General features: G+C 37.1%; 2 protein-coding genes across 6 annotated transcripts in view; one reads left to right on the plus strand and one right to left on the minus strand.

Moving 5' to 3' along the window:
* CCDC148 (coiled-coil domain containing 148) overlaps positions 1-15,187 on the minus strand; it is a 312,951-nt gene extending 297,764 nt beyond the window's left edge. For both annotated transcript variants that reach the window (XM_037848948.1, XM_037848947.1), the window contains exon 1: positions 14,900-15,187. The gene's annotated coding sequence lies outside the window, so the exon portion shown is untranslated. The remainder of the gene's footprint in view (positions 1-14,899) is intronic.
* A 364-nt stretch (positions 15,188-15,551) lies between these two features.
* Positions 15,552-19,226, plus strand: part of PKP4 (plakophilin 4) — a 255,873-nt gene continuing 252,198 nt past the window's right edge. For 2 of the 4 annotated variants that reach the window (XM_037848816.1, XM_037848822.1), the window contains exon 1: positions 15,552-15,693. The gene's annotated coding sequence lies outside the window, so the exon portion shown is untranslated. Of the gene's footprint in view, positions 15,694-16,015; positions 16,627-16,748; positions 16,814-19,226 lie in introns of those variants that run through there. The other 2 variants (XM_037848817.1, XM_037848819.1) reach the window with 2 other exon arrangements.

Raw genomic sequence — 19,226 nt, forward strand, 5'->3', positions numbered from 1 at the left:
ACAGTGGTAATCTTTTCAATAAATAGTGCTAGATATCTATGGGAAAAAAATTAAAGTCAAGCCTTATCTCACACCATATGCAAAAATTAACCTAACAGCTAATAGCTAATTATAAAAGTTCTAGGAGAAAACCTTCATGAACTTGGAGTAGGCAAAGATTTCCCAGATAAAACACTGAAAGTAAAAATAATTTAAAAAAATGATACATTGGACTTCATCAAAATTAAAACTTCTGCTTTTCAAAAGACCCTATCCAGAAACTTAAATTGCAAATGAAACACTAGGAGAAAAATGAGAATATAAACTTCAATCCAGAATATATAAAGGACACATATCTCAATTTTAAGACAAACAACACAATTAAAAGGGGGAAATTATTTGACTAGATGCTTCACAAAAGATTTACAAATACTCAATAAGTAAGTGAAAAGATGCTCAACATCTTTAGTCAACAGGGAAATGCAAATTTAAACCACAATGAGGTATCACTACACACACATTAGAATGTTAAAAAATAGTGACAATTCCACGTGTTGATAAGTATGTGGAGCAACTGGAACTTCACACATTGCTGGTGGGAGTGTAAAATGGTATTGCCATTTTGGAAAATTGAAAGTTTCCTAAATAGTTAAACAGAAACTTATAATATGGGCCAGCGATTCCAAAACAAATAAAAACAAATGCCTCCAAAAAGGCTTATACACAAATGTTCATAACAGCTTTACTCAAAATAACCAAAACCTGGAAACAACAGGTAGATGAATAAACAAATTGTGGTATATACATGTAATGGACTACTACTCAGCAATAAAAAGGAATGACCTAATTACCTAATTATATACACAATATGGCAGAATCTCAAAGCATTATGCTGAATTAAAGAAGCCAGACACAAAACATTACATTTTATATAACATACATTTTATATAATATCATTTATGTGAAACAAATCCAATCTATAGTGACAAAAAACCAGATCAGTGTTTACCCAAGAAAGGGCAGCAAGGGAAATTTCTGAACTAATGGAAGTGATTCTATTGGTGCTTACACAGGGGTATACATTTGCCAAAATTCATCAAACTGGCTGTACTCTTTAAATGGGCACATCTGGTTTTCTAGAAATTACATACCTCAATAAAGTTGATTTTAAAAAATACACCTCACTTTCATCCTAATAATCCATTTTGAAAGACAGAGAAGATACAAAAAAGGAAGAAGAATAAAGATCCACCAGGAAACTGGATAATTCAGAAAATGGAAACTCAGTTCTAAGTCTGTCAAGCACACAGTAAATGGTATGTAACTGCTATTTGCTATTATTGTGCAAATCAAAATCACTACAAATTTACTCCTGGCTGCTAATGCCCAAATCATTCTTATCCAATGGTTGTTCAATAGCCTATTAAGAATAAAATGCAATGTACTTTAAAATAAGAATTGCTCCTTTTATTGATTATATGAGCAAACAGATCAATGACCACCTGAAAAGAGAGCTAAAAACAGATTCTGAAGTACTGTTACAATCCTGTGGTGAGTGGATTAGCATAGAGTCATGTGTTTGGATAAACTAGGGAGATTTTCAACATTCCTTCTCTGGTTCTATGGCAAAATGGGATTTTCATTTCTAGAGCTGCCAATTTACCAACTATAACCATGAAAATATAAATGTACACTACATAAGAAAAAATTAAGAGATTTCAGAATTAGTTGTATTAAAAATAAAATTTCCAAACTAAATAATCACATCAAAAATATGAAATATATCAGAAATACCTAATTAAAAAGTTGCAAAATAATCACGGAATATAGTTAACTTTAACATTTTGAGATGTCTATCAATTTCTTACATGAAACAGGTGAATTTTTTTCTGATGTTAATGATTGAAATAAAAATATGCTGAAGACATTTTATTAAAAGCCAAATTTGTTGCTATGTGGCATCCTATGGCTTGGGAATTTTAATTCATACTTTTGTTTATATATTTATTTTTGACCTGAAAAAGCACATGTACTAATTAGACTTTTATTAATATTGCTTAGTATTGTTTCCTTTCCATCCTAGAAGCGTGTGAGGGAAAGTGAAACATACATTGATTTATCCATATGCAACACTTATGTTCATTAGGTATGTGCAATATTATAATTCTCTAAATATTACAGAAATTTGGCTCCTTACCAATGAAAATCTTTTCATGTGCTTCATTTTTTATTTGACTTATTTGCTATGATTGTTTACAGAATATGTGAGGCATAATGGGACTATTGAATAAAAATGGATAGCCATGCCCCTCTTTAAAAATCAAATACTTAAATATTGAGGTGGAAAGTACACTTTGCATCCAAACTGAAATCTTTTGCTTATTAGGAGAGCTATTATAGTTTAAAAGCTTGCCTTGATAGAGAAGAGAAAAAGAGCCTCACTATCAAAAACAAAGACTTGTTAAAGGTAGTATAGAAAACAAATAATTGGCTTTTGTTCAGTACTAGCCAAATTTATTTTGTGGTTTGAAAGAACTAAGAACAGATTGCTTTCCTCAGATTGTTAGCAAAGAAATGTTTTCATCAATTAACATTTTTTGCTAAGAACATTTTTTCCAGTGCTGTTTTTCAAATGGAATATTATATAAATAAGCCTACCCAAATGACAATTTTTGTGATTTTTCTTTGATATCTTAGAGTATAATAATTATGGCATATCAGGTCAGAATTATGGCAGAAAACACAGAAATTGCATTTCAAACAGAAAATTTGCTTGGAGAAAAAGTTGCCATAGGTAGCTATTCCTGCAAATGAAATGAAAGGAACATCACCTTAGTTTGTGCCAGTCTTCCTCTTCATCATGCTTTTACCCATCATTTACATCCCAGGAGAATGGTGGGGAACTAGCAGGGTAGGGAATAAAAAAAGGGTTGCAGCAAAAGTTCCTGGACTGTAGAACACAACATTCCATTTGCTCAGGGCTGTTCTGCTGCCCAGCTTTATTCTTTCCCTTTCTGGCCTGTGCTGAAGTGATTAGCATTTAATGATGGTCTGTAGAGAGGGATATAAAAATCACCAATGTTTATTGAGCAATTACTATGTGCAGGACACAATTCTAAGAGCTTTATCTATTTTTTCTCATTTAATCTTCACAATAATATTTGGGTAACTCTACTGTTCCCACTTTGCAGATGAGAAAACTGAGGTCCAGGATCACACAATTGCAAAGTGGCAAATGCCAGATGCAAACCCAGTCAGTCTGGAATCAGAGATTAGTGAGCATAGAAGTAGAATTCTTTAATGGCTTTGTTTTGTTTTGTTTGCTTTGTTTTGTTTTTAAGTAAACAACTGTTCCCTTATTAAGGCAAGGGAGGCCAAGGTCCTAGGGGGAGGGAAGTGAAGGCAAGATATAAGTGGGAGTAAAAAGGAGAGGCAGATCTTGACAAAGAAAAAGAGTGGAAGAAAGGAAGAAGTGTGGGTGTAAGAAAGGGTTAAGTTTAGCTTTCACATAAAGGACACACAGAATAGAGCAAATGGAAATTGGGCAGAAGAGCCGGCTTAAACTAGCCCCTTTGTGAGGGGAAGGAAAGAGAGAGAGAGCACCGTGAGGTAAGTCTAGAATCAGCGCCAGTTCCTTTTATGGGAAAGATAACCAGGGTGACTGGAATGTAAAAGAATGTGGGGTATGGTCAAAGGTGGGGACTTTGAGTGAAAAATTTGAACTAGTGAACTCTGATAGGCTGTACAATGCAAAATCTCGAAAGCGGACTAGTTAAGCTCTCTCCGATAGGCTGTACAATTCTAAGGTTCCAAAGGCAGGCTAGTTAGCTCTCTCGGATAGACTGTACCCTCTGGAGTATCCAGCCATGGAGAAACAGGGGAGGGACTTGCGTTTTAGGCCTAGAATATAAAACTTTGCTATGTTCTGATTTTTGGTGCGCCTGCCTGCCACATTTCTGGCTGTGTGCCTGTTCTTGCAAGATAGTAAAAAAATTCTTTTTTCCTCCAGAACTGAGTGAGCATGCATTCCTTTACAGGTACCACTTAATTTCCAACATGGTCAAAGGTAAGTTATGGAAAAAGAAAAAGTGGTGGAAACAGACTTAAATAGCTATAGTGAAGTGATAAATATTTTTGATTAATTTTTTTCAAAGGAAAACGAAACCAATATTTAGAATGAGATCATGCAATGATTCCTTTTACACACAAATTAACCTAGGCGCAGAAAGGATTTTAGCCTGACTGATCCATTTTATAGATCAATAAACACAGAACCAAAGAATTTCAATGCTTTGTTCAAGACCTGAAGCAGGTAACACAGGCAAGGCTAGGAACCAGATCCTCTGACTTTGAGCTCAGGACTCTTCCACGGCACAGTATGCCAGGTTTTGGAACACAGAAAGTGATAGTAGGTTGCAACACAATTTCAAGAACATAAAAAATAATTGAAGATTAAATACAAAATACTTCAGGCTACTATCTTCTCAATAGTCAAATAATATTGTAGGAAAGCAGTAGAGATGAAGTCATTTACAAATGCAAGGAGGAGAATTCTTGGCATAACTGCATAATTTTTTTCTTCTAATGATTTGTCCCTATAAAATGTTCAAAATTGACATTATATTAGTTTTGGAAAATTTAATCTGTTCTCTCTCTCTTTCTCTCTCTCTTTCTCTCTCTCTCTCTCTCTCTCTCTCACATACACACACACACACACACACACACACACACACACACACAGTGAGATGCCTAGCTCTTACTAGTCTCTTCTTTTTATTAGGAATATCAATAGGTTTGGTGGAAAGCCTTAGGCTGGGAGTTACATGACCAGTTTCAAAACTGGCTTGTAATGTCTAAGGTTCTTTCCAGCTCTAAAATTCTGCAATTTTAGAAAACTGGTAATTGAAATAAAAATGGATTAAAATATTAGATTTAAGCATAAGTAACAATGACATTATGATGTATCAGCTAATATAAGTCTATGAGTAAATTGTTTCTAGTGGCTTCAAAAAAGTCAGGATTGATTTGTAAAACACTAATGATTAAGTTATTTATGGTATTTTAAATTATATTAGTTAATAATTTTTTATTTATTTTATTTTTTTATCTAATATTAGCAAATAGAAGGAAGCAAAAAGAAATAGTTGATGTAAAACAGAAATGAGGTGGACTTTTCTGTAATAAACTCTTGGTTACCATACATCCCCATGTTTATATTCAGTTACAGGTACAGTTAGCATACCCATAAAGTTCAAAAGTTTACAAAGTTTGAATTTTTAAAGTTTAACAGTTAATAATTAATGTTTTTGAGAAATGGAATACATTAGGCTTCATTTTTATGGATGTGGGACAGAGGCAATAGAAAACAAGTGACTTTTCCAAGGCCAAATGGTAAATCATTGAAGTGTAGGATTTGAAATCAAGTTTTCTATAGACCAAAAAGAAAAAAAAAAAACAAAACCACACATTAATTCTGCTTTGGTGGATATTTTTCTTTTGTCAAATTCTCTACCTTATAGCAATTTCCAGGCTTCCTTTCCATTGTGTTTGTGTTATTTATGTGTCACTTTCATGTCATTTGGATGTATCAGAAGAATACCACTTTAGACTTCATTGACCTTTATCAGGTTGGATCACAGTAATGATCAGTATTTCTGATGATGTTAGAGATTAAATGTGATTTACTGAAGGTAAATTGATCTAAGTGATCCTCAAAACAAAGAAAACAGGAAAAAAAAAAGGTAATAAGTTTGGAATTTAATACCTGGGGTAGACAGAAGAGAAAAAAGTTGTCAAAGCAAAACAAAAACAGGAGGGAAATAATGAACATTATCTAAAGATATTCAACCAAAACTGAGATCTCCAAACATTTTTTATCACACTTCTCTAATACTAAACATTTTTGAGAGCATACTTCCAAAATTATCTAAAATTCTGAGTGTAATATGTGTGGCAACATGTAAACTATAAAGCATACACATAAAAAATTCCAAGGACAAGAAAAAAGATAAAGTTAATATTTTAAATTTAAAAGTTATTAATAAAACATTGATTTTATTTGTAATAATCATCAATATAGTATTAATTCTTATAAATTTAAGTGAGAGTTAGGTGATTGAAAATGCTTCATAGCCTTGAAAGTCTTGGTTTAATACCTCCTCAGTAAAGGATTCTAAATCAGGCTCTAAGGTCAGTTTCTTCCCATACTTTGTTTTAAAGTCTATGATAGATAAAATACTCCACAAAAAGATATGCAGATCCAAATAAAAGTAGTACAAAATTGGCTTCATATATTTATCATATCACTTGCATTCAATCCTCTCATCCCAGCCCCAGGCAATCACTGATCAACTTTCTATCTCTATATATTTTTTCGTTTTTTGAAAGTTTCACATAAGCAGTATCATATGCTATTTGGCCTTTGTGTCTGACTTTTTTTTTTTTTTTTTAACATGTTTTGGAGGTAGAAAATATCATTATCTTTTATTGTGAATAGTATTTCACTGTACTATATTTTGTTTATAAAATCCTCAATTGATAGCAATTTTTTTTTCTCTTAACATGTTTTGGAGGTAGAAAATATCGTCTTTTATTGTGAATAGTATTTCACTGTACCATATCTTGTTTATAAAATCCTCAATTGACAGCAATTTTGGATTATATCCTACTTGGGGCTTTTATGGATAATGTCACTATTATTCATGTAAAAGCCTTTGTGTGGACATACATTTTTATTTCTTTTAAGTAGATACCTAGAAGGAGAATTGTTGAATCATAAGGTAAGATTGTTGATATTTTTGAGAAATTTCCAAATAGTCTTCTAAAGTGGGTAAACCATTGTGCATTGTGCATTTCAGTTAGCAATTTATGAGAGTTTAGTTTCTCCACACCTTTGTAGATACTTGGCATTGTCAAACTTTTACGTGAAACCCATTCTAGAAGTTTTGTAGTAGTATTTCACTATGGTTCAAATTTGTATTTCCCTAATGGCTAATGATGTTGAACATCTTTTCATATGCTTATTAACCATTTGAATATCTTTTTGTTGAAACACCCCTTAAAATTTTTGTCCATTTTTTAATTGAGTTGCTTGCATTCTTATTTTTTATTTTTAGAAGTTCTTTATATATTCTAGACACAAGTATCTTATTAGATATATGACTTCCAAATAGTTTTTCCCAGTCTGTGGGAAAAAAATCTTGTTTTTATTTCTTTACTATGTCTTTCAAAGGACAAAAAAGTTACATTGTTAATATAGTTCAACTTATCAATTTCTACTTTCATGGATCATGATTTTGTTGTCATATCTAAGAAATCTTTGACTAAACCAAGGTCACAGGAATTTTCTCCTATATTTTCTTCCAGAAGTTTTATAAGTTACCTGTTACACAAAGGTTTATGATGCATATTGAGTTAATTTTTGCGTATGATGTGAGGTAAAAATCTAGGTTCATTATTTTGCATACGGATACCCAATTATCTTAGGAATGTTTGTTGAAAAGAATTCCTTTTCTCCTTTGACTTGCCTTGTCCTCCTTGTTGAAAATCAATTGATCATAAATGTAAGGAATTATTTCTGAACTTTCCTTCCTATTTCATTGATCTAGTTAGATCATTTGGCTATTCTAATGTCAATACTGCATTCTTTTTAATAATGTAGCTTTCAGTATAGTGCAATTTTGAAATTGGATAATGTAATTCCTCCTACTTCATTGTTCCTTTCTTTCAAAATTGTTTTTTGTATTCTAGTTCCTGTGCATTTCCATTTTAGGATTAATGTCAAGTTCTACACAAAAAGCTTTCTGGAATTTTGATAGAGATCAAATTAAATCTGTAGATTAAAGGTCTTGTACTTCTTTTTTAAAATTTATTCCTAGGTATCAAATTCTTTTTGGAGAGAGAGTGTTAATTTTATTGTGGTAACATATATTTAACATCAAATGTGTCATTTTAATCATTTTTAGGTGTATGATTCAATGACTTGAAGTACATTGACAATTGCTACCATCACCACCATACATTACCAAAACTTTTTCATCACCCTAAACAGAAACTCCATGCCCATTAAGCAATAACTCCCAAGACCCCCTCTCTCCAGCCCCTGGTAGCCTCTAATCTACTTTCTGTCTCAATAAATTTGCCTATTCTAGGTATTTCATATAAGCGGAATCATACAATATTTGCTCTTTTATGTCTGGCTTATTTCACTTAGCATAAGGTTTTCAAGGTTTAGTTCTTTTTATGGCTAAATAACATTCCATTCTATGTATATACCATATTTTGTTTATCCATTTATTTTTTGACGGACATTTGGGTTGTTTCCTCTTTTGGCTATTGTAAATAATGTTGCTATGAACATCAATGCACAAGTATCTATCTGGTTCCCTGTTTTCAATTCTTTGAGGTATGTACCTAGGAGTTGAATTGCTGGCTCATATGGTAATTCTCTCTTTAACTTTTTGAGGAACTGCCAAACTGTTTTCCACAGTAGCTGCACCACTTTACACTCCACACGAGGGTTCAATTTCTCCACATCCTTGCAAAGACTTGTTATTTTCTGTATTTTAAAAAAAAAGAATAGCCATCCTTGTGTATGTGAAGTGGTATCTCATTGTGGTTTTGATTAGCATTTCCCTGGTGACTAATGATGTTGAGATCTTTTCATATGCTTATTGGTCATTTGTATATCTTCTTTGGAGAAACGTCTATTCAAGTTCTTTGCCCATTTTCTAATTGGGCTGTTTTGTCTTTTTGTTGTTCGGTTGTAGGAGTTCTTTATATATTCTAGATATTCAACTCTTATCAATTATATGATTTTCAAATATTTCTTCCATTCTTTAGGTTACACTTTCTCTTCCTTAATAATGTCCTTGATGCAGAAAAGTTTTTAATTTTGATGAAGAGTAATTTATCTTTTTCTTTTGTTGCTCATGCTTTTGATGCCATAACTGAGTCCATTACAAAATTCGAAGTCCTAAAGATTTTCCCCTATGTTTTCCTCTAAGAGTTTTATGGTTTTTATCTCTTATATTTAGGTAATTGATGCATTTTGAGTTAATTTTTGTTTATGGAATGAGATAGGAATTTGTCATATTCTTTTTGAGGCTAATGTAAATGGAATTGTTTTCTTAACTTTATTTTCAAATTGCTAGTTCTTAGCATGGAGAAATACAATTGATTTTCATATATTGATTTTGTATCTTGTGAACTTATTAACTTCACTTATCAGTTCTAATAGCTTTTATAGTTTGTATACTCTATAGCATTTTCTATGTACAGGATCATGTTACCATGAATAAAGACAGCTTTAATTCTTCCTTTCCAATCTGTGTGTCTTTATTTTATTTTATTTTCCTTATTGCACTGGCTAGACCTCAAGAAAATGTTGAATACAAGAGATGAGAGTCGACATTCTTATTTTGTTCTCAATCTTAGAGGGAAAGCATTCAGCTTTTTACCATAAATGATATTGGGTGTAGGTTTTTCAAACGTGTACTTTATCACATTGAGAAAGTTTCCTTCTATTGCTAGTTTGTTGAGATTTTTTTTATTATTATTATTATGAATGGATTTGGATCTTTTCAATTGCTTTTTCTGCATCTATAGCCACCTTCATATTTGAAGGATGGTTTTGCTGGATGGACAGTCATTTCTTTCAGGGCTTGCAGTATGTCCTGCAGCCTTCTGGTGTCCTCTGTTTCTGATGGGAAGTCACCTGTTAATTTTATTTTAGTTTGCTTGAACAATGAGTCCTTATTCTCTTACTGCTTAAACCCTTTCTCTTTGTCTTTGGCTTTCAGCAGTCTGATTATATCTAGTGTGGTTCTCTTTGTATTTATTCTACATGGGGTTTGCTGAGATTCTTCGATTTGTAGGTTCATATTCTTCATCAAATCTGGGAAGTTTTAAGCCATTGTTTCTTCAAATGTTTTCCCTATACTATTCCATCCCTCCTTTCGTTCTGGGACCCAACATATGTAAACAGATACATTTCATGCTGTCCCACAATTCACTGAGACTGTTCATTTTTCATCAGTCTTTTTCTTTCTGTTCTTCAGACTGGTTAGTTTTTATTGGTCTTTATCTTCAGGCTTGCTAACACATTGTTCTGCCATCACAAATCATCTGTGGAACCCATGTAATGGATTTTCATTTTGGTTATTATACCTTTCAACTCCAGAACTTCTATCTCATTCTTTCTCATAGCTTAGATTTCTCTATTGAGTCCTTCTTTTTTGAGTCATTTTTTCCTTTAAGTTTTTTAACATATTTTTAATATCTGCTTTAATTATTTTTCTACTAAATCCAACAACTGAGCCCACTTAGAGTTAGTGTTTACTGACTACTTATTTTCCTGAATATGGGTCACACTTTCCTGTTTTTTACATGTCTCATAATTTTTTGTTGAGAACTGGGTATTTTAGATAAAATGTAGTAGTAACTTTGGGTTGAATCTTATTTACTTACTGAGAGTTTTCTTTTAAGGATGAAAACTAAAATTTAGAATCTGTTTCCCCTGTGTTGTGGTACCACTGATGCCTCTGATAAGTCTTCTCTTATTTATTAATATAAATGTACAATATAAATATGTTCTAATAATTTTTTCATTCCAAAGGTTTGGTAAAATGATTCTATCCTGAAAAAGTAACAATATTGTTCACTTTCTCTAAGTTCTGTCCTTCACTCCCTTTCCCTTGCCCCCAGTTGCAAAGGAGGAAAATGAGATATGAGGAATATAGGACTTTAGAGTGGGGATAGTAGAGGAAACAGACAATACACTAAATAAAGTTCACCAACTTAGGCTGGCAAAATTTGGTACTGGAAAATAATTTATTTTCTATTCCTTGCTTGTTAGAAATCTTTTGACTGTCCCTCTTCACAGTCAAAGAAGATAGTCATAATATATGTTTAAAATAAAATATATTTTGCATAAAATATATGCAAAATATTTTAGTCAAGCCTTTTTGTTGGAAGGAACAGATACTCATTAAAGGCAAACCAGATAAAACCTGGATTAGAGTGATTATAAGAAACAGAAGTCTCACAGAATAATAAAAAATGGAGTATATTCTGGCTTTTTGGACAGAACTAGAACACAGAAAACATCAGGAGCAACACACTGCTTTTTCTGACTCACTTGTTCTCTTAATTCCAAATTCCCAGAAGAAGAATGTGACTGGCCTAGTTACAGGTTACAGGTCAATGGTCAGCTAGTGCATTAGCTACCTTTCAGTCAAATCCCCACAGGGTCTGATGCCAAAACTAGATCCAAGGTCATGAGGCATGCAGGACTGCCTCCTTCAGGGACTGTGGATGAAGGTACTAGGAAACATGCCTAATATATATACCATATGTTTTATGCCACTCTGATTTTATAAAGTTGTTAAATTCTCATGATCATATCATGTTCTAAGAGAGAGGGTAACCTAGATGGTCCAAATGGAAAAAAAAAAAAAAAAAAAAAAAAAAAAGGTAACTTTTTAACCTGCTTGGCAAAGCTGAATTTAAACTTTCCTGCATACAGAGTTTTGTAGCCTTAGCCCTGATAACTGCAGGCCAAGGCACGTGCAGCCAGTCCCTCTCTCACAGGCTCCTCTCTCATAACCTGGGAGGAATGAGTTCTGCTATCTTTCTCTCTTTGGAAGCTGCATGCCAAAACTCCTCCACTCTGTTCTGCTTTCCACCTTACTTCACTTTTCCGTATTGAACCTCTACTTCCATCTTTTCCTAATTATCTTCCTACAGTACTGATTCTAATTTTTCATAGTTGGAAGTCAAATTCTTCCAAGAACTATACAAGAATTAATGAATATTGGCTTTTTTTAAACGTAGGAGACACTTCATTACTCCAAGGCACCATGGGGATATAGTCATCACCATGACAGTGATCCTGTCCTATGCAAGAGAAGGCATACATATAAACAACTATGCCATGGGGTAAAGAGTATCAAGTGTCACAATAACACAATATAGAAGAAATCACTCCTTCCAGAGGGGGGTAGGGTGAGAAAACTTACAGAAAAGATTTTAAAGGTAGGTGAAGGATTTGCATATTCAGAGAATGGGACTGGGTTCAATATTTGGTTAAAACTTGCATAACAGTAATCTCCAGAATAACCTCTTGACTCTATTTGAAATCTCTTAGCCACTAAAACCTTATTTTGTTACATTTCTTTTCCCCCTTTTGGTCAAGAAGGCATGTCAATCCCATGATGCCAGGGCCAGGCTCATCCCTGGGAGTCATGTCCCACATTGCCAGGGAGACTTACATGCCTGAAAGTCATGTCCCATGTAGGGGAGAGGGTAATGAGTTTATTTGTAGAGTTTTCTGCCATTCTTTTATAGCAAGTTACTACTAATCATTATGGACTAATATGAAAATAAACACTGGAAACTTACAAAGTTTTCATAATCTTGCAAGGGTTTGGGCTGAATTCTTTCTGAGATGGTAATTGAAAATTCAGTTAAATTTCCGCTGTTTACTTTTTGTTCTGAAGATACACCAAACCTTTTTTTCTTTTATTCTTGAAGATGCACCAAACCTTTTCAGTCTTTTATAACTTTCTAACTTTGCTCTAGCCCTCACAGCCTGATCTTAGAGGGGCCCCTCTATATACTCCTGATTCTGGCCTCTAGGCCCACCAAGGTGATGTAGCTAGCAGGACAAATGCACCCTCTTTTTAAGAAGGTCACTTGCATTTCTATAGATCCTTAAACTGGGAGAGGAGGGTTTCTACCCTTCAATGGAAGTCTGGAATCTGGGCATTGTAACTTGCAAATATAGGACCTTTTTTGCAGAAGAGAACTTTATTGACCAAATGAGCTAGGATTCTGAGGACAAAGAGCACAATCTTCAGAATCATTTCATCTGTATTCAAGTGCAAAAATTATATATGGTGTGAAAAAGTAAAAGCCTCAAGAAATTGCCTTCCATCCTCCAAGGCAGGAGGAGGTAACTCCTTGTGAAAATTAGACTGAGGTTTAGGAAAGCTGAGGTGAGGGACCTCAGGGTGGATGCCTGGAATCGTCTCATTCAAGGATGAGAAGGGTCATTGGAGGGAGGCAGAGGGCAGAGGAGACTTGAGGAAAGCAGAAAGAGGACAGGTTTGGTAAAAGTGTTCCATGTAATGTGCTAGGAAATCACCTTACTTGATGATGAAAGGGATTTGGGGAGTCAGTAAGGACCCAGTCAAGACTAGACACTGAACTTTTAGTAGAACTAAGTGATCTCTTAATCTTATCCAGCAATGCTTGGTAGTGCAGGAGCAAGTTCAAAAGAAATCATTCAATGGAGTGCAATAATTACAAAAAAAATTAATGTTGAGTGACAACTTAATTTCAGGCAACATTATTCACGGCGGATTTTATTAACATTTTAATCATTCAAAATATGAAGTACATAGTATCAAAATACTCATCAAACCTGTGATCTTAAACACAAAAAGAAAAGGTGATTTGAGTAAAAAAAAATCATTTAACTATTTTTTGCTTGTTAGCCTAAGACAAGAGAAAAAGAAATACCCATTTTTCTTTGTATTAGACACATCTTCCATTCATTCAGTGTTATTAAATTTTTTAAAACTCAAATCATTGTTTTTGTCAGTACATTAAAATGTATCTCATTTATAAAAAATTGCATTTTACTTTTTCTATTCTCTAAACACACACACACACACAGCCAGAAGAAATCACAAGCCTGATGAGCTAATTTCCATGAAGGCAAGGCATGAGACAGCACTTCTTGGCCCCTGCTGATCCCTTCGTAATTCTTGAAAAGGTTAGGGGAACACTCACATGTTCAACTGATTTGTTCCATGGTCCAACCTTGCACAGAATTGCTGACTAAGTTCAGATTTAACTACAAATTGTGGAGAGTTGTTTTTTCAGATGAGGTACCATATTAATGCACTTTATCTCAGATTATATTTTTGTAGTCTTCAATTATAGTAAGATAGAAACTAATAGCAAATAATATTATCGATTTAAAATTCATGACAGTAGTTAGACATATGTAACTTGCACACACATTAACCTATTTCTCTCAACAAAATATTTGTAATTTCCAAAAGCCTTTTAGTTTTTTTCACACAGTGTGGTCCCTCCACCAGGAGGGGCAATAGCATAAACATAGTCTTGTTACCAAAGAGATTAGTGTAAAAATGGCAAAATCATCAAAAGAAAAGGAACCTAAGAATATCTGTGGCTATATGCTAGAGCAATATATTGCTGAAAACCCTAATATAGTCATGAAGCCCCATTTTAATAAGTGGCAGCTAAATATGAACATTATTTACCAAAAAAAAAAAAAAATGATATTGACAAACTAGCACCAAATGACTTTACATGAAGGAAGTAAAGGACTTGGTATTAAAGCTCAAGATTTTTGTGTGTACTGATTCAATGCCTTGGTTCATTTAAAAAAAAATAAAATTTAGAGATAAACTGAAAAAATCCACAAAATAAAATCCATCAACTGTAATCTATTTCCTTCACTCTTTTGAGAAATCATCAGAAGGCATGAAGGATTGACTCTGTCACCTGTGTCTTTCCCCAGCCTGTAACCTCTTACGGGAAAGAGCATGCACCTGTAAAGCTCATGGTGCAGAATGCACAGACAGTTGGGTGTTTAACAAATATCTTTCATTGGGAAGATTAGAGGTTTGTATTTGGGAAGCCAGAAAAAGGCACCCATCATACAATTTTAGGAGCCAGCCTGTTTCCTTACCAAAAGAGCATCCAAAGTAAATCCTCTTTTGAGTCCTCCAGGTAGGTTTAGGTTTAAACCATAAGTTAAAAGACCCAAAATTTTGAAGCTAGATTCACCCCCAAGGAAGGGGGCGTGGTCGGGAATAAGTGGAATTCAGGTATATCAGTTACATCAGAAGGAAGCAGCAATTTAAGTGATGAGGTGCAAACTCACCTGGAGAAGCAGAAGCTGCACACGAGTCAAAGGTCAAAGAGCATAACCTCAAGGGCTACCAAGGCCCCAGAGAAGTGACATGCCCGCTTCTGGGCACTGACTCTCAAGGATACATTTAGCGGCTCGTGTTCCTGCCTTTGACGCCCGGGACAAACCCTACCATACCCGGTTGGAGCTGACAAGAAGGCAAAGCAGTAGCTAGCCAGATTTCAGAGCCATTGCCCGGGAATCCCCCAACACTACTTTACCTCACCCTTCCCACGCCTGAAATACCTCCATCTCACTCCACCTTCTCCAGGCCCTCTTGCTCTTAACAGCATCGGTCTCTATGGCGACCTGAAACCGCAGTTCCCATTGGCCTGTTCAATATGAGGGCCGGGCCAATGGAGAGGGCCAGCCTCCTCCTTCCGACCAATAGGGCTCGCGGGGAGCAATCCGGAGACGGCGGCGTGCTGACGTTCCCGGGAGCCCGGGGCTGGCTGGGCAGGCGGGCTGGTGGCTGGGCGGGCGGCGGCGGCGGCCTCTGGGCAGCAGAGGGGGCTCCGGGGCTGAGTCCGTGTCGACGCCAGCCGCGGAGGCGGCACTATGGGCACAGGGTAAAGGGACAAAGTGCCACCGCCGCCGCCGGGGGTGGTGGGAGAACCTCTCCGGGGCAGGGGGAGGGTGGGGGAGGGAGGGGCGGGCAGCCGCTCGGCAGTTGCACTTTTTAATTTTTTCCGGTGGCGCAGCGGCGACCCCACGGCGCCGATGTCTCTGATCCCCGGAGTGACGACGGCCGCTGCGTAACCTGGAAAGTAAGTGTGCGGGCTTGCGGGCGGACGCGGAGACTCCTGCGCTCGAGACCCCGGTCCTCGCCCCCTCGAGCCAGAGCCCGGACCTGCCTCGGAGGGGCGCGGAGGGGGACGAGCGCTCCCTCCCGTTACTCCATCGCCACCACCTCGCGGCCGCCTCGGCTTTCCTGCCCCGCCTCGTGTTCCTGCCCGCACTCGCCTGCCTACTCCCCTCCCCCCGGCAAGCGCACAAGTTTCACCCTCCATTTGCTTTTCCCGGCGATTACTCTTCCCGGCTCTTCCCTGCATGCCGCGCACGACCCCTCCTCATGTTGACTTTTAGGATCCAGAGCCCCCAGCCCCGAACTTGATCGCGGTGCCGACCCTCTGCTGGACCTGTACTCGGAAGGTTCCCGGCTCCTGCCCGCCTGGATCGCCGCCCCGCTTCTCCGACACCCCGGGGCGCCCGCCTTCTCTAGCTTTCAGGGCTGTCTGTCCGTCCCTCCCTCCAGCCCCAGATACTGCATCCTAGTCCTCTCCTCATCCTTCCACTCCCCTCCTGCCAGGGTCTCCCGTTTGCCCCCTAGTCCGGCACTCCAGCCGGTCCTGCTCACCACCCCCTCTGTCCACGATGTCCCTCTCTCCTCGCCGTGCGTCCTCACGCTCCACCCCTCCTGGTTCCCCAGCCCTGAGCCTCCCCGGTTGCTCTCCTGCGCCGCCGCTTCCTCCTCTCCTTCCCAGGAGTTGAAGCGGAGGTGCGGCACCCCTCTGGTGGATCGGGTGTCCCTGCCCGCCGCTTGGGTGGCCCGGCCCTCTGCCTTTTCCCCTTACTGGGGGAGCCAGGGAGCGGGCGGCGGGGCCAGGATTTGGCTGCAGGTTGGCGGAGTGCGACGAGCAGCGAGCGCTGGCACTGGAGGTGCGGCGGCGGCGGTGGCCGCCGGGCTCAGTAATAGGCAGGTGTGTGTGTCCGGGGGGATGGGGTGAGTGAACCGGGCCGCGGGCTCCTCGGCGGGCGACAGATTGTGCAGGAATGTAAGGAATGCACCAGGGGCCGAGTCCACTCTGCCCGCCGCGGCTGTTCTAGTGCCTTCCCGGCCCAGCTGTTGCCGTGCTGCCAGAGGTCACTGGAGCATCTTCGGAGCCGGTGAGGCTCGCTCCACTCCTCTCTTTGCCTCTTTCCATGCGGCAAAGAGGGCGGCGCGGGGGAAGCGCGGCAAATCTACTGGGCTCCAGCTGGCCTTTCGACTGGATTTTTGCTGCATTGGTCTCTAGGACCGCGGATTTGCGGCGGATGGTGATGTAGCCAAGGTTATTGATCATTGCATAAGGCTTTTTCCAAGTTTGGTTTGCAGCGGTTTGGATAGTGTCTAGTTTTTGTGAGGGTTTTCTGAAAACATGCTGGACAAGGAGGGGCAAAGGTTCTTAGAGTGATGAGGCTGCAGCCAACATGTTTTAGCTCTATCAAAGAATGTCTGTTAGTGCTCATGAACGGGGGTGTACTGCAAGAGAGATCTTGTATGTATCACTTTGCTGTCATAGGAATCATAATTTTTTTATCCTTGTCATACTGGACTGTGTTTAGACCTCATATAATACATAATGAATAGAAACAGAGAAGCAGTGTTTGGTCAGCGATGGGACAGATAGAACTGTCTGGTACAGTTAAATACAGGGTGTATCAGTTACCATTGGAAGTAACAGGGGGACACCACAATCATGTCCATTTCAAGATGTAATTTATTAATGGAGGTCGCAGTTCTTTCTCTTTTTGATACAGAGTTTGGCTGCAGAAATAAATGCAGCCCCACAACTTTTAAGGAATGGTAATGCACTTCTGTGTAAAATCAGTAATGATTAGTATCTATTTTCCATGAAATTTTATTTTCCTTAATACAGAAAAGCAGAATTTTGGCAGAAGATGTTTCTTAAGATTTGGATTTATATTCTTGTATTTTAAAAGGGAAAGTAGAATAATGTTTCCTTTTTTAAATGTAGTTAGGTTGCTATAGAAGTATCTTCATTTCTGGTGCCTGGAAACAGTTGTGGAAAATGGCAACAGGACACTGAGAACAAATATGTCGACATATAAATATGTTGCTAGATGTTGGAGAAGTATACTGTGTGTGCTTTTGTTTGACACAGTTTGCTTTGAAAATTAAGTATACTATAAGCCTCTCTGCACTTGGTTATTTTGTATCAGATTCAGGAATATAATGAGTCGATTGTCCACCAAATCGACTGTCTTCCAACACCTTTGTGGATCACGGGCACTGAAAAGATGAGAGCCTTTTAATAAAAGACCCAAGGGAAGGAAAAATAGAAAAAAAAAAGTACTTTGCAAGGGAAAGGTTATGCGTTTTGACTGCTGCGTTGTTTTCCAGGTATATACTTAATTAGTGGACCTTCTAATTTAGGAGCTTAATTTGTGTCCAGTAACACAGTGGAGGTTATTGGGAAGTGTTTGTAAATGCCAACAGGAAACTTATTATGTAACAATATCATATTACAGTAGAGTTTAACACATGCTTATTTGACTTGATGTTAAGATTAGAAAGTAAAAGCAAATTTAGTTTGCTGCATTAAAAATTGAAATAACCATTCATGTATGTAGATATTGTATATATATGATTGGCTGTGCAAATAGTTTTACCTGCTTCAGAAATCTTCTGGTTAGAGATATAGCACATAGAAGTTTCAGGCCTATTTTGATAGGTTAGGCTTATTATATTTTAATTGTTATAGATATTTGAAGAGAGGAAGTTTTTAAACAGATAACCCTTCACAATTGAAAATAGCATAAATTGTATTTTGACCAAAGTACATTCCATCCCCACCCTGCCCCAACTTTATATAAGAAGAGGGTCCTGCATTTGGTGTCCTACATGTTATGTTAATGATTCTAAATTGGGAAAAGCTAGTATCCAGTTATCTTAATTCTTAACTGTTCTGTTTTTGATGGAAATAAGGGAGAAGAGGTAGTGAAGGAAAGCATAAGAAAAGGGAAAAAGAAAGTAGGAACAGCTCCTATTCTACCGGAAAACAAATCGTATGCATTGTTGCTGAATTTGCAAGTTGAAAAAACTAAATACAATGAATGGCTACAACATAGTTTAAATTAAAAAAACTACTACTAAACTCAGTCTAATAAAGTTTTTAGCAATAGTACAACCTTAAGAATTTGGATTAAGTCAATATTAAATCAGAATTATTTTCTTTCTAAGCTGTACAAATTGGCCAAGTAAGTTTAATTTAAAATTTTAAAACCTCACTTAAATTGATTTTTAATATCCAGTTATTGCCAGTTTTTGAGCTGAAGTAATTTCCATATTGTTGACCAGAGATTGATTTAAATAGGGAATTTTCCTACCCTGGGTGATGCCAACCATCTGGTAAGTCCAGTCCCTTATCTGAGTGTTTGCGATATTAAAAATACTCTATAATCTAATTTTTTTTTCTATTTAAGTCAAGACATAGCACCCTACATTGCTTAATTCTAAAATGGATACTATATTTTCAGTCTTAATTGGAAGATAATCTAGAGGTTATTGTGGGGTCAT

The sequence above is a fragment of the Choloepus didactylus genome, chromosome 9 (assembly GCF_015220235.1).
Source record: "Choloepus didactylus isolate mChoDid1 chromosome 9, mChoDid1.pri, whole genome shotgun sequence".
Lineage (NCBI taxonomy): Eukaryota > Metazoa > Chordata > Mammalia > Pilosa > Megalonychidae > Choloepus > Choloepus didactylus.